General features: G+C 51.7%; 1 protein-coding gene across 6 annotated transcripts in view; it reads right to left on the bottom strand.

The window, feature by feature from the left end:
* Window positions 1–13,586, bottom strand: part of ST3GAL4 (ST3 beta-galactoside alpha-2,3-sialyltransferase 4) — a 185,585-nt gene extending 171,999 nt beyond the window's left edge. For 4 of the 6 annotated variants that reach the window (XM_059719735.1, XM_059719739.1, XM_059719741.1 and 1 more), the window contains exons 1-2: window positions 12,802–12,902; window positions 11,690–11,944 (exon numbers count right to left, since the gene is read on the bottom strand). The gene's annotated coding sequence lies outside the window, so the exon portion shown is untranslated. Of the gene's footprint in view, window positions 1–11,689; window positions 11,945–12,801; window positions 12,904–13,354 lie in introns of those variants that run through there. The other 2 variants (XM_014600910.3, XM_059719736.1) reach the window with 2 other exon arrangements.
* Window positions 13,587–13,798: the final 212 nt, after the last annotated feature.

Below are 13,798 nucleotides of genomic sequence, written 5' to 3'. Positions count from 1 at the left end.
GACTGTGGCCCTCGTGGGAAAACCTTACAGCACCACATAACAGAGGCAAAAAATATAAATCAGATAAATATCTTTTAGAGATTACAGGAAGAAATGCCAACATCTCTGGTGTGGCTGGGGGCACAGTCAGAAACCATGTCCTCTTTAGGAGCTGGCTGGAGACTGCCACTTACAAAAAGTTCACCTTGAAAGTATTGCGCAGTACATATCATTTTTCAAAAATTGTGTCAATACCACAGCTCTTGACATATGCTCCAAAACCCACAAAAAAACAAGTTCTATGGAGCAAACAGGCTCTGCATTTCCAAAGCTGCCATGGAAACCTTCATAAGCTTTACTAATACAACTCAAAACTAAAAGTTCAATAGCCTCTTGAGAAACCACTTAGCTGCCTCCATCCTTATAGCTTTTGTTTACATTGACAGGGAGGGAGGCAGGCATTTTCAAGTTGGAGATAGAAAGTCTACTGAGCATGCTGGCCATTTTGAAGGACATTTTCCCTCCAGGACAGGCCTTACATTCATTTACTTCTCAATGGAAAGTAGAAACTATGCCCCCCTCCCCGCCAACCCCAAATTCTAGAATGAAAGGAGCGGTACCCATACATGCGTGCTACTGTTCCACTAACACCCGCAGGTACACACACAGCCTCTGGATCAAACAAGGAAAGCTCTGCAAAATGGACTGGTCACTAAGTCCAATGCCTAATGGTCTAAGAACTACTACTGCTATCCCAGTGCTAATGGCATTTAAGGGAGATTTTGAGCCCTACGCTGGACAATGTGTCACTTCAGGTCACAAGCATTTACCCGTGTCACAACAGAACTACAACCTTTCACAACAGCATAGCCTGGAAGGACAGCAGAGCTCATTTGTGATGCTTTAGTTTGGTAAATCCTGCCGCATATCTCTAGGAAGACCTGGCCTGGTTGGAAGACTAGAAGTTTATGGCATGGTTCTTTGGTCTCTTCATCCAGGATCATAGGAGGCCCTCCAACAGCACAGAGGAAAGGCTAAAGATTAAATCAAAAGCTCCAACTTTATACTTGCCTGCATTCGTCACCATCACACACTTCTAAGGCTTGTAAAAGAGAAGCACCTTGCTCTAAAGCAGACGAGGGATGCAAGAGGTAAGTCCATGCATGGTCTCAACCTTAGACTAATTCATTCAGGAAATTCCAGGGCACAAATGCAGACTTCTACTGCTCTCCAGTGTTTCTGTGCTGCAAGAAAGGACTACATGTTCCTCAAACTAAACTAACTCAAGAGAAGAGATACAAAGCTGCTCAGGCTGCAGGAGACATTCCAATCCAAAGGACTAAATCCTATTTCCCTCTGAGTGCCTAAGTGGCACGTCCCTAGCCGCATAACAACAGTTCTTGGCTCTCATTCAGTCCGGGGTTGCTGTCCCCCCGTGGTGGTGTGCGTGTACTTGCAACGCGTAGAACATAGCAGAAGGATGGCAGTGACCCTCCCACCTTTTAGCTCAGTCATGTCATGATAGGGCTCTTTCCCCAGAAACAGGAACCCCAGCTTCCAGTAGCCTTCACTCAGACAGGATTAAAAAATGCATCTTGTGTCCCTGGGAAGCTCTAGAACCACCAGGCACCGAGCTAGACACTGCCCTACTGGACAGCACTTTCCCACCCTCCTCTGGAGGCAGCACCTACTGTCCCCTGCATTTGACAGTCCTTGGACAGAGAGCACCAGGGAACTTTCTGCCTCATTAGGAACAAAACATCCAGGCTAGTCACAGTTTTTGTCTAACATTTACAGAGTTGCCTGACCTCCTGTGCATGCCAGAGCAATTCCACCTTCCTGCTGAGCTGTCCAGAGGGAACACAGCACCACAAAGCATGCTCAGTAGGCTAACATGAGTCAAGCTGAATCCAAAATTGTGCAAAAGTGCCCAGGACTGCAGGTAGGCAGCTATGCACACACCATGTAGGCAGGTGAAGTGAAATGGCATTTACCCAAAATTGACCTCCTTCTGCCATCTTTCCTCCTCCATGTTCCCTCCAAGGTTACTGCACAAGTTAGCATTGTTCCATAACTTAAGTTCTTGGACAGTATCTGAGGCTTTGAGAGGTTGCGTCCATCAGAAAGGGGAATGACATGTCTTGTATACCATCAGACCTGTCTACTTACAGGAAATGCTCATAAAACTTTGTTTCTCCTGACACAAGAGAAGGAATAGTGGTTTCTTCCATCAGGACCTCCCAAGCCCTTCGTCCCAACCCATTCTGTGTCAAGGAATGCTACTTAAAAGGTTTTTCCCAGCCTTTCTGCCCTGGAGCCCCAGAAGAGGCAGTCCCAAGCACTGTACTCTACAGCAGGGAGCCTAGAAGCCCTAGGATCCCCCAACCTACAGGCAGTCTGTGTTGTGGGAATGTCCCAGAGCTGTGGGAGCGAGCAGCCCAGGCTCCTGAGCAATCTGCCAGGGAAACTGGGAGGATGCAAAGCAAGGAACCTACCTGCAGCTCATTCACAGTTCATCAAGATGGTGAATTTTAATGAATCAGCATTTTCAAGCAAAAATCTGTTTCGTCAGCATTCCCCACAGCTCTTCTCATGACATTGCTACCACATCCCTCAGCTTCCTGCTCCTTCTACACATGCAGCCTGCCATCTATCCCCTAGCCCCAGTGCCTGTGCTCATGGGACACCTCAACCCCTCTTGCCGTTTGCCTTGGGAGTGATCGTGGTTTCAAGATATTTTACTAAATTGCCTGAAGGTTTTTTTTCCATGTAGCCTAAAAAACAGGGTGCTCAACACACCCATCTACTTTAACCAGGTCTGCACCTGTCCAGAGTAAAGAGATCCATCCTGAGACAGCTGGTTACTCCTTCCAACACAGAACCAGTTCCCTTCGTACCTGTGATCTACTTTTGCCTGCTCTAGACACTTGTCACCCTTGTACCACCAGTATAGGATGTTTCAGAAAGGAGACTGGATCGGGCACTGCTTCATCTCCTTTCAGACAGATGTTGACTTTGCAGCTTTTTTGCTTGATGTGCCATCCCAAACCCAAATATACTCGATCCCCATACCTGGGGGGAACTCAACAGTTCATGAATAAATCCAGCCACACAAAACAGCCACAAGTTGTTTGGAGACCTCCCGAACTTCACAGGGAAAAGATCCAGGACCTTGGATAAACAGGGAGGGATTCACATGGCTGCTGGGAAGTGAAGCCAAACAGCAGTTTGGAAGAGATCTGATAAATAGAGTTGCGCTGCACTAGTGTTTTACAATAAATTCTATTGCACAACATTGCCATAGGAAACAAAATATTACGGGCCTTTTGTTGTATGAGACAGCTCAAAGAGTTCCCAAGAAGCAGGCACCAAATTCATCCCAGCCAGCCCAAGCTAAGGAGCTATCTTATACCAAGAGCACTTTCCAAGCTCTGTATGCCAATGATGGAGACAAGAGCAGAAAGGAATAAGAGTTGCTGATCCACAAGCAGAAGTGCAGTAGGTGCTAGAAACAGCGGTACTCAGCCTTTTAGGACTCAAAGCCCCTCTCAGAATATACAAGCTCTTAGGTTTCACTCGTTTGTTTTTTTTTATATACGAGCTCTTAGGTTTCACTCATTATAGAATATAACATAGCAGTTCTTCAGTTGCAAAGAATTCAGAAAGCCCTCAACAGGTCACCTATAGAGTCCTGCTTGAAATCTCTAGGTTTATCTTGTGAATCATGCATAGGTGGTTGCATACTGAACAGTGTTAATTTTGCATATCATCCGTAAAAATATGTACTAGGGGATCGATGGCAAGGAGAAAGCCTTGAGGCCAATGGGATGAACATGGTTTGAGGCAATCAGAGCAAAAAGCAGCGGTGAGCAAATGAAACACCACTTGGAAAGCAAGTCATACCCGAGCCACTCACCAGAGAAAACAAGAAAAACAAAAATGTTTTAAGGGCTGCCTAAACAGAAGGGATTCAGCAGGAAAAAGGGTCTCAAGGTCTCCCACTCAGGACATTGTTTCTGCCTGCAGTTCAGGCACCCTTTGTAAATACTCACATACCTCCACATGGAAGCAGCAACTTCAATGACTCCCAGTGAGAGAAGAGGTTTCAAAAAGGAATGAATCAAAGGAGGGAAACTAAGACACTACTAGGAACAGATGCTGCACTTGTTCCTGGACATACTGTGCCTGTGCTTGCCCCGGAACAGAAATGTCCTGGGATTGACGAGTACACACACTGCCCTTCTAATCAGGGTTAAGTGAGTGCCTTCAACTCTTGTCAACTGAGATGCGCTGTGCAAGGTCCTTCTGAAGTACAGATGCCCATCAAAATTCATCACCATTCTTTGCCTGTTCCATGATGGTATGTGAGCGGGGGTTCTCAGTAGCGGATCTATCACAGATCCCTTTGAGGTTAAGACAGGAGCTAAGCAAGTCTGCGACATTGCGCCAACTCTTCTCGATGTTCCTTACCATGATGCTACATCTAACCATCAACAAACTTCCAGTCGGAGCAAAGCTAAAATACTGAACGGATGGTAAACTGTTTAAATCTCAGCCAACTCCAGGCTAAAACCAAGACCACTCCAAACTTAATCAATAGAGCTCCAGTATGCTGATGATGTACTTGTAGTCTCTGTTCACTCGGAAGCAGAACTTCAGGCAATCATTGACCACTTTACCGAGGCATACAAGAAAATGGGATTCATACTTAATGTTCAGAAAATTTAAGGTCCTCAATCAACAAGCTCTTAATAAACAGTCCCCAGCTCCAGTAATTCAGATTCAAGGTGAGATTCTGGAGAACACCGAGTACTTCCCAGACCTCAGAAACCATCTCTCGCAGAAGACTGACATTAACAAAGAAATCTAACATCACCTCAAATGTGCAAGTGCAGTTTTCGGAGGTCTCAGGAAACAGGTGTTCAAAGATCACAACATCAGATACAAAACCAAGCTCATGGTTTAATCAAGCAATTGTGATCCCCACATTACTATACAGAGCTGAGACATGGATAACATACAGGAGACACCTCAAGTCATTGGAGAAGTACCATCAATGCTGCCTGCAAAAAATCCTTCAAATCCAGTGGGAAGATAGAAGCACCAACAACAGCATCTTCTCGCAAGCAAACACCATGAGCATCAAGGCATCGACTCTGCTGGGCTGGCCACATCATCCAGACATCTGACTCCAGACTCCCAAAGCAAGTTTTATTCCCCCCAAGCTCAGTCAAGGCATATGCTCAAGAGAAAGGCAGAGACAACACTTCAAGGACATCCTCAAGGCCAACTTGAAAAAAGACAGTGACATCAATTTGTGGGAAACGATCACCCAGGACTGGTCCAAACAAAAGGGTCTGCTGCGAGGATGCCAGTACTTTGAAACCTTGTGACAACAACAGGAGATAGAAAAGCAGGAGTGACAGAAACAGTGCGTCACGGACCGAATCAAGAAGCCAGAGCCACCCACCAGGCATGGAAACACATGCCCAAGTTGCAGCAGAGCCTGTGGATCCCAGATCAGCCAACGGCCATCTTCGTACCCACAGATAAGACAATCATGAAAGACAATCATCCTTGACCGTGAGGAATTGCTAAAGAGAAAGGAGGAGTGGCTGAATACACTGACACTTTTCTACCATTGATTCAATCCAAGATAACTGTTCAGACACACTGTGTAATGTTCCAGGATAGCCTGCTGGTACTTCTTACCCTGTGAACATTGTTAGGATTTATCCCAGGACCATGGACATAGACATATGAACAAATGTACTTTGTCCTGGGATAAAACAACTTATCCCAGGAGAAGTGCAACATCTGTTTGTGGCCTACAAGACTGTATACAAACAAGATGCATTCAGACCCATTGCTCAGACCAGAGGGCATAGAAATAGGCCAATTTTAGTCCAGTCAGTCACAACAAAGACACACATTCAAGGCAAGAATGTGCCCTTGTGATCAAGCTTGGTTAGAAATTAAACAAGAAACTGAACCAAGAGACCTTTTCTCATGCAGCAGCTTTTCCATAATAGTGCTGGTACGTCCGTGCCAGGTCCTAGAAGCATTTCTTATTTGGATTATCACTGTCAGAGTGTTACCCCAAATTAAGCAAGGAGTTAGCAGAAGAGGCAACAGCATCAAAGTTTATAATCAACTATTTACTCATTCTTTTAACTCAGAGAAAGTTCTATGCATGTGGTAACATAATCAGATTTACCCTTCAGGCAGAGAACAAGAATGAGTTATTGTCTTTTAAACTGGAGCTCAAAAGGCTTTCAGCCACATGCCATGGGAGCCCTGAGGTGCCTGACTTAAAGCAGAAAAGGTTGCTTGCAGGTTAAAACCCAAGTGAGAGCAAAGTTGACAAGTCTGCATAATCTCTTTTCTTGAAAGCCTCTATTTGAAAGAGCTCTGGCTGCAGAGATCCCAGAAGAGCTGCCCAGCAGAAAAGAAAGGAAAATCCAGTGGCACTTTTTAAAGTTGGATTTCTGGAAATTCATTAGCTAATCTTTAATGATTTGGTTAGGTAAAAAGAAATGGTGAGTGCCACTCAGTGCGTTCCCAAGGCTATCATCATTTCAGCACATCCACATATGCATCCATATATAAGACTGGAGTGCCTTTCCAGCAACTAAGAGCATACATAGCCTTCCTGCCTCTGCAAACCTTATTCCATGCACCCAATGCCACCAAAGCTGTCTTTTCAAGACTGTTTCTGTACCCATCGTTATCCAGAGGAGCTGGCTGGGTTAGTTCCCAGGACCCTGCAGACAGAGCTCTACACATGGGGCAAAAGGGGGAAGTCCTTTTTAGGTGGGAGGAGGAGAACACAGGACCCATGTGGATCAGCCACAAAAGAACACAGAGGAACAGTGACCAACAGGCTCTGCACACCAGCTACCCACCGAGCACCAGTTGAGACAGGGCATGGGCATTTTTAATCACAGTGGTCCCCAATTCAGTGCATATGGCATCCAGGCAAACTGCATGTTTCACACTATCCCAAGCACAGCCTGGGGCAGCACAGCCTTGACTCCATTTCCACTGAGGGGCTGGTCCCATTCTTACCGTGGAAATAAGGAAACATCTGCACAAAGAAATGCCAAGGGAAAACCGAGCTTTGCCCAGCTCAGTTCCTAACTACAAGCCTCTTTCAAATGAAGCACTACCAAGAAGTCTCCCACAGGTAGCAGCAACAATAGGAATCTTATGGCTGCTGGACCCAGGTATTCTTATCACTGCACTGATTAACCATAAGGCACAAAGACAAAGGCCAAGAGTTTTCCAGAGGCACCTGAACGGAGCTCTTCCTGCATCTTTATATAGATGCCCAAATGAGCAAGGTGATTTTTCCAAGATGTTGGCATTACTAGGGAAGTGGGAGTCCCACAAACACTGGCCCAAACACCACCAGATGAAGACAGTCAGAAACCGGACATCCAAGTAACTGCATTGCAAAGTAGGCCTGTGACAGAACGCAGCCAAGACTCCCGAAGCTTTGCTCCAACCACCAACAAATGCTGCAGTCAACAAAATTTGCATTCAAGCATTTCAAACTGCCTCAGGGTCTGCACATAAAAGCCACAGCACTTAAACACCTGACTCAGAAGCATGTCAGGTTTTTTCCTTAGTTTGTTTTGTATGGGAGCAGGTCCCACCTCACCATGGAAGGCAGTGTGCATGCTTGTCCCTTTCTGCCTGAGTGCAGGTGACCTCCACGATGCTGCAGGCTGACTACAGGGGTGAGTTTGCTGCCCTGAGTGAGGACAGAGAGTGGTTGCATGCAAAGCGCAAGGCTATTGCCACCACCAAACAGGAAGAGGCTTAGCTTCAACTAGAAAACCACAGCCAAACAGCAACTGAGAAGACTGCACCACGAGCAGCATTCTTGTTCTAGTCCTGGGGCCGGAAATGTTTTTGGACAGAGCACCAAAACACACGCTTCAACCTCAACTTGCAAGAAGTTGGCGTGCCAGGGGCAGACAGTGGGGGAGCCACGAGGGGCTCAACTTTTGTTGGGTCAATGCAGCCCCAGCCCCTTCCCCACCATCTGCCTGGAAGGACATGTGCACCCATTGCCAGCAACGAGCCAGGCTGGGACTCCGCAGACCTCAGTGAAGTAGTTTGCAACCTCCCTGCTGCCCACTGAGAGCAGCCATGGCAGACAGCAGAGGCCTGCCCAGAGCCCAGGCTGGCTGTGGCAGGCAGCCAGGAGGCTGCAAGCTTCTGCACCAAGGTTTGCAAAGCCCTGGCCCAGTTCCATGCTGGCAGCAGGTGCACATGTGCCTCCGGGCAGATGGTGGGGGAGGTACAAGAGGCCTGATCCTTGTTGTGGCAGCGCAGCCCCAGCCCCAGCCCCTTCCCAACCATCTACCACAAGGCACACATGCTAAGGAAAATGCCATTGCATGCCATGCTCTGGCATACATGCCAGGGGTTGCCAACCCCTGTTCTAGTCAGATCCCACCACAAAAGATGCTGGGGCTAATCAAAGACAGGCCATGGCAGACCGCAGATCTTGCCCACAATCCTACAGGGATCAGTAGGGGACATTGCTATTGCTGCCAACCCCATAGCTCCAGCAGTTGCAGAAAAAGGTCCTCAGGGTAATAAGAAAAGTGTCCTACACTGCCCTGTCCCCACACTGCTAAGGACTGCAAGGGATTGTTGCAGCTCTGGCTGCTCCCAAATGCCAGCATCTCGGGACTCTCTGCTCTCGAACTCATGGTTCTTCCTCATCCCATTCCCTCAGTCCAGAGCCAGGAGTCCAACACCTTTCACCAGGCCTGACTTCCTCACACTCCTACTAAGGGAAAGGGCACTGTGAGCTTGGAGAAGGGCCTGGTCACCCAGAAGGGAGTGTACCCCAGGTCAAACTATTCCCTGAATCACGTGCAGTGGGAGAACCATTATGGAAAGTTTAACACAAAAAGCACTCTGCTAAGGCAGAGCTTCATGTTTGTGTTGGGAGAGGACCCTACTGGGCCTCCCAGAGCCCTGTCAGCTTAAATCTGGACAAGCTTTCCTTTTGGGGTTGCAAATATCACTAAGCACCCTTAAGAGGCCACACTGCTTCCCACATCCATTTGTCCCTACACTCACTAAGCCTCTCTGCTCCATTCAGTTTACCTCAAACTACAATGTTCATTTTCCATCTGTTCCCAAACCCCTGCCAGAGCCTTCGGTGCACACAGCTGCACCCTCATGAGAGAGCCCAAAAATGGACTGAGAGACCCAGATGAACAACTCAGCTTCACAGAATATCTGGCCACTCCCTCCATGCCCAGCTCCTAGTGGGACTAGCCCCTCCAAATCTAGACTAAACAAAATGTTTGGCAGTGGCCAACTTAACCTCTAGCTTCCAGGGATCCACCACTTTCCCTGGGGGCCCCAGCTCCCAGTCTGGCTGGCCTGTGTGCTCAGCTGCCCTGAGTGACTCCTCACTGCTCCACCCCACTGGAGTTTTTGTCCCACTTATCTCCCTCTCCTGCCCCGGTAAGCAGTCCATGCTATCCCTGCAGTGCTCTACATGGGGCCACGCCCTGCCCATTCACACCAGGGCAGCCCATGCCATGCTCACACCAGTGCCCACAGCCCAGCCATTGCTGCTCTGTACCCCCTGCCTCCACTGGTGGCTCCTGCTCCTGATCTTGCCCTTGCAGCTCTGCACCAGTCTGGGCAAGCAGCTTCAGCTGGGCTCCTGCCCCAGTACACAGGGCTCCAACTCCAACTCCCAGGAGCTGAAGCTGGAGCCCCAGCACTGGGACAGGAGCCACCTGGCTGAAGCTGCTCACCCACCCACCCAGAATGATGTGGCACAGCACAGCAAGGACAGAAGCAGCTTCCAGCGAGCTGTTCCCAATGTAGCTGCCGCCAATCAGGTGCTGCTCTGGACCCCCTGCCTCCAGCAGCACCTCCTCCTCCTGCTCCTGCTGCACTTGGAGGGAATAACATGAGCCCTGTCCAGCAAGCACCTTGCACTTGGCATTCCTCTCCCAGCAGTGTGTGAACATGGCTTAGCTTTGGTGCCCTCCATTCCCCTGAGGGCCAAGGCATAGTTTACTTCTGCTGACCTTGGCTTCCAAGCACCTTGCCTCCTTTCCTGCAGGGGCGGATCTTGGAATAGACCAATGTCTTTTGATCTTGAGTCTTGGCAGCTTGCCCTGTTTTGAAGGTTGGGGCTGAGGATTCCCCCTTCCAAGCTGAAACTGCTTGCCCAGAGTAGCATGGCACAGTGTGGTGTGCCGGGGCAAGAACAGAAGCAGGAGCTGTCACTGGAGGCAAGGGGGTGCAGAGCAGAACTAAACTGCAGCTGCACTGACAACAGCCCTGCCAGAAGCTGTGCACTGAGCAGGGCCCAGGCCAGCAGGAACCCAGCACAGGCTGCCCCGGTGCGAGTGGACAGGGCAGGGCCCTATGCAGAGTGCCACAGGGGTAGCCACAGGCCAGATCTAGTCACCCGGTAGGCCGTATTAGAGCCTGCTCCCCCCGTCACCTGCACCAGGACATGTGCATCCAGTCCTCTCCTTTCCCAAGAGCCCTTCCACCCTTGATACTGCTCAGAAGCAGGGTTAAGCAAGTCTTCATCTATTACTCCACACTGCCCCTTCTTCCAGTGTCACAGGGTAGGGGGAAATAGTCCTTCCTTTTCCCTTGGCAAGCTCACATCAAGCTTGTATCTGCCACCAAGCCCCTCCCCAACATCTCTCTCACACTTGCACAGGCAGGCAGGCACGCACGCGCGCACGCACACACACACACACACACACACACAGCTGCACTGCTCACTGCTTTCATTCCTACCCAATTTCCTGAATATCTTAATCCTCCAGTGCCTACAAGAGTAATTAGCAAGCTTTTCCCTGCTTCTTCCAACCCATTAGCCCTGTGTCAATTAGGCTCCCCAGGCCTAATTGACATTTTCCTCTGGATTTTGTACAGCACTGAGCACCATACCCCGGCTCACAGAAAGGATGGTGAAAATATAATGAGACCAATGATGCCCCCTGCAGGTCAGATGCTTCACTCAGTGACCTGCAGAGCCCTTTCTTATCCCTTGCTCCCAGTCCATCAGACAGTTTTGGAGCCATTTTACAGAGTGCTTCCTTGACAATGAAGTACAAGTGATGATTTAAGGATGGATAGGCTGTGTCAGCCAGCTTAGGAGAAGGAGAACCGAAGAGCCCTGCAAGATCTGTCTGTGTCCAGCAGCCTCAATGATAAAAGCTCCTCTTTTATACTCATTCCAGTCAAATCCCAGCTATTTTCTCCCATAAGGAACTTTAGAATTGAGTAAGAAAACCTAAAGCATGGCAAGCTTCTGCAAGACCAGGCTGTATTTGATCTATAATCAAGGCCTTGTGTAGATGTCCTCTACAGCAGTGCAAGGTGCAACTGTGCCAACCATAGCAGGGGAGCCAGCCATTCTCCCCAGGAGAGCAGCAACTTGGACTGTGGTCCTGACAGCCCAAATGAGTGGACATTCCTGGGCTGACCCAGAAGATGCTCAAGCCTGTGGCAGGATGCCAGGCTTGCTCCATACTGAAGATAAATCACTCCCCATGGGGGCAGCCTGCGCCACAGCATGCTGTTTTTAATTTAATTGAGGCACTCCAAGTAAACAAAACCAGAGCACTGCCTAGCAAGGCCTGGGGAATGGATGGCTCTGACTTCCCAAATGAGCCGCTGCCTTCCCTTTCCTGTTCCTCACCTCACTTTGCCACCTCCCTCACGGGTCCAATCCTGCTGCTGCACGGCGGACCGGCAAAGTCCTGCTGGGATTCAGGACACCCTGGTTCCATGCCCAGCTGGTGATGTCCTGCTGCTGCTTCGCACCGGTCCTTCCTCCTTTCTGTGCCTCACGTGCCCCACAAGCACAATGATACTTGGCAAAGCACTTGGAAATCCTCGGGTAAAAGGTGCTGCAGAAGCACAGAACTTATCAGCCAAGGCGATGTCTCAGGAGCTACAGTTGGAGGATGAAACAAGGGATGGGCTGAGATCACCTAGATCTGTCCTATTTTGTGTTCGTTCCATGTTTTCAATACGCTCCTAGCACACATGGACCAGGGCATCTGAAATACTCCAAAGCAACATGCATTAGACCCAGTCTCTCAAACGTCAGCAGGCTGCACGGCTGCAAGGATCGGTGCTGTCACGAGGCTACAACACACGCAGGGTGCTCATCTAGAAGCGCCCGACTGCTAGGGGTGCGAATGAGCCCACTCGGACACTTCACAAACTTTCTGGAGGATACGAGCGCTGGGCCCTGTGCACCCCTCTGGACAAGCCCAGCCCACGGGCCGCTCTGGGGACTCTCTCCTTCAGCACACATGGCTCAAGATGTCCAGCGGCTCCTACCGCTCCCGCCCGTCGCGCAGCCTTTCCCTCCCAGCCCCGCATGCAGGTCAGCGCCTCAACAGCCACAAAAGGTGACCGGGGAGGACGGACCCGGGCCCGGGCACTTGCCCCCTGTCTGCAGCCCGGCCTGCAAAGCCTGGCCAAGCGCCCCCGCCGTGCTCCCCGCCCCGCGCCACGCTGCCCGCGGCGGGCGCTGGCTCCTTCCCGCGCGGCGGGCGCTGCACGGGGACGCGGCGCGCAGGCGGGCGCAGCGCGGCCGGGGATGCGGGGGCACGGTCCGCAGCACAGCCACGCGCCGCGCTCCGCATGCCCGGGGCGGCCGCGGCCCCTCCCGGCGGGCCCAGGCCCCGCAGGCGCCTCCCGCCGGCCCCCGAGCCGCCCGCTGCCCGCCCGCCCCGCCTGGCCCGGCCCGGCCCGAGACAAAGGCGGAGCGGTGCCGCCCGGGCCCGGGCGCGGACTCACCATCACGCAGCCATGGGATCCGCTACGCACTGACCCGCGGCGCCTGCACGCTCCCGGCGGCGGGGAGCTCCGGGCGGGCGGGCGGGGCCGGGGTAGCACAGGACCGGACCAGACCGTCCCCCCGCGCCGCCCACGCGTGCGCACAGGGCGCTGGAGCCGGGCCGGGCCGTGCGTGTGCGCGGCCGCCTGCGGGCGGGGAAGGAGCCGGGAGGGATGGGGGTCGCCGCCCCCCGCTGCAGGGAGGGGAAACTGAGGCACCCCGGCCGCGGCTCCAAGCCCGGACGGCCCGCGCGCCCCGCCCTGCCCTGCCCAGGAGAGGCGGCACGTGCCGGCGCCCGCGGGCGAAGTGTCCCCGGGCCGCCTCCGGCCAGGCCGCCTCCCGCCCCGCAACAGCGCTCGCTGCCCGGCTCATGTCCCGGTGGCAGCTCGCGGCTCCTCCGCGCACCTCTCCGCCGCAGCCCCCGAGCCGGCTGGCTGCTTCTCCGGCCGGTGCCGAGAGCCGGGCCAGACCGCGCACTGCAGCCGGGCACGCAGAGATTCCCGCCGTCCTCACCTGCTCCGTTCCTCGGTGTCTAACCTTGCAGCTGCTGGCTTTGCCCTTGAATCTTCCTTATCCTGTTGCTCACGGATTTTCCCTCTTCCTTGCTTGTGCAGCTTCCTTCAGCAAGGGCTCCCCTACTCTTCTTGGCCTGGATCGCCGTGCCTTCCTGCCTGTTTAATCATAACATCCTCCCTCACCAAATTCCTGCTGAAGCCAGTACATTTTGCTCTTCCCGTGGCCATAGCATCTCGCATCCCATCCCAGCGGCCCAAGCTTTCCTGCTTTGCCCTTGTGCCCTGCCCCTTCCACTGAACGGCCTCCCGAGGACCACGCACCACCTGGACATGGACACTCGCTCGGATTCTGACTTATGCTCAGGCAGGGTGTAACTTTGACAGCCGAGGGCAGTGTTAAATATGAAAAGAGTCTTTCCTTATGGATCGACCTAGCTGTTGG

The sequence above is a fragment of the Alligator mississippiensis genome, chromosome 16 (assembly GCF_030867095.1).
Source record: "Alligator mississippiensis isolate rAllMis1 chromosome 16, rAllMis1, whole genome shotgun sequence".
NCBI lineage: Eukaryota > Metazoa > Chordata > Crocodylia > Alligatoridae > Alligator > Alligator mississippiensis.
Note: the sequence above shows the minus strand (reverse complement) of the source record. Positions and strands in the feature narration are given on the sequence as shown.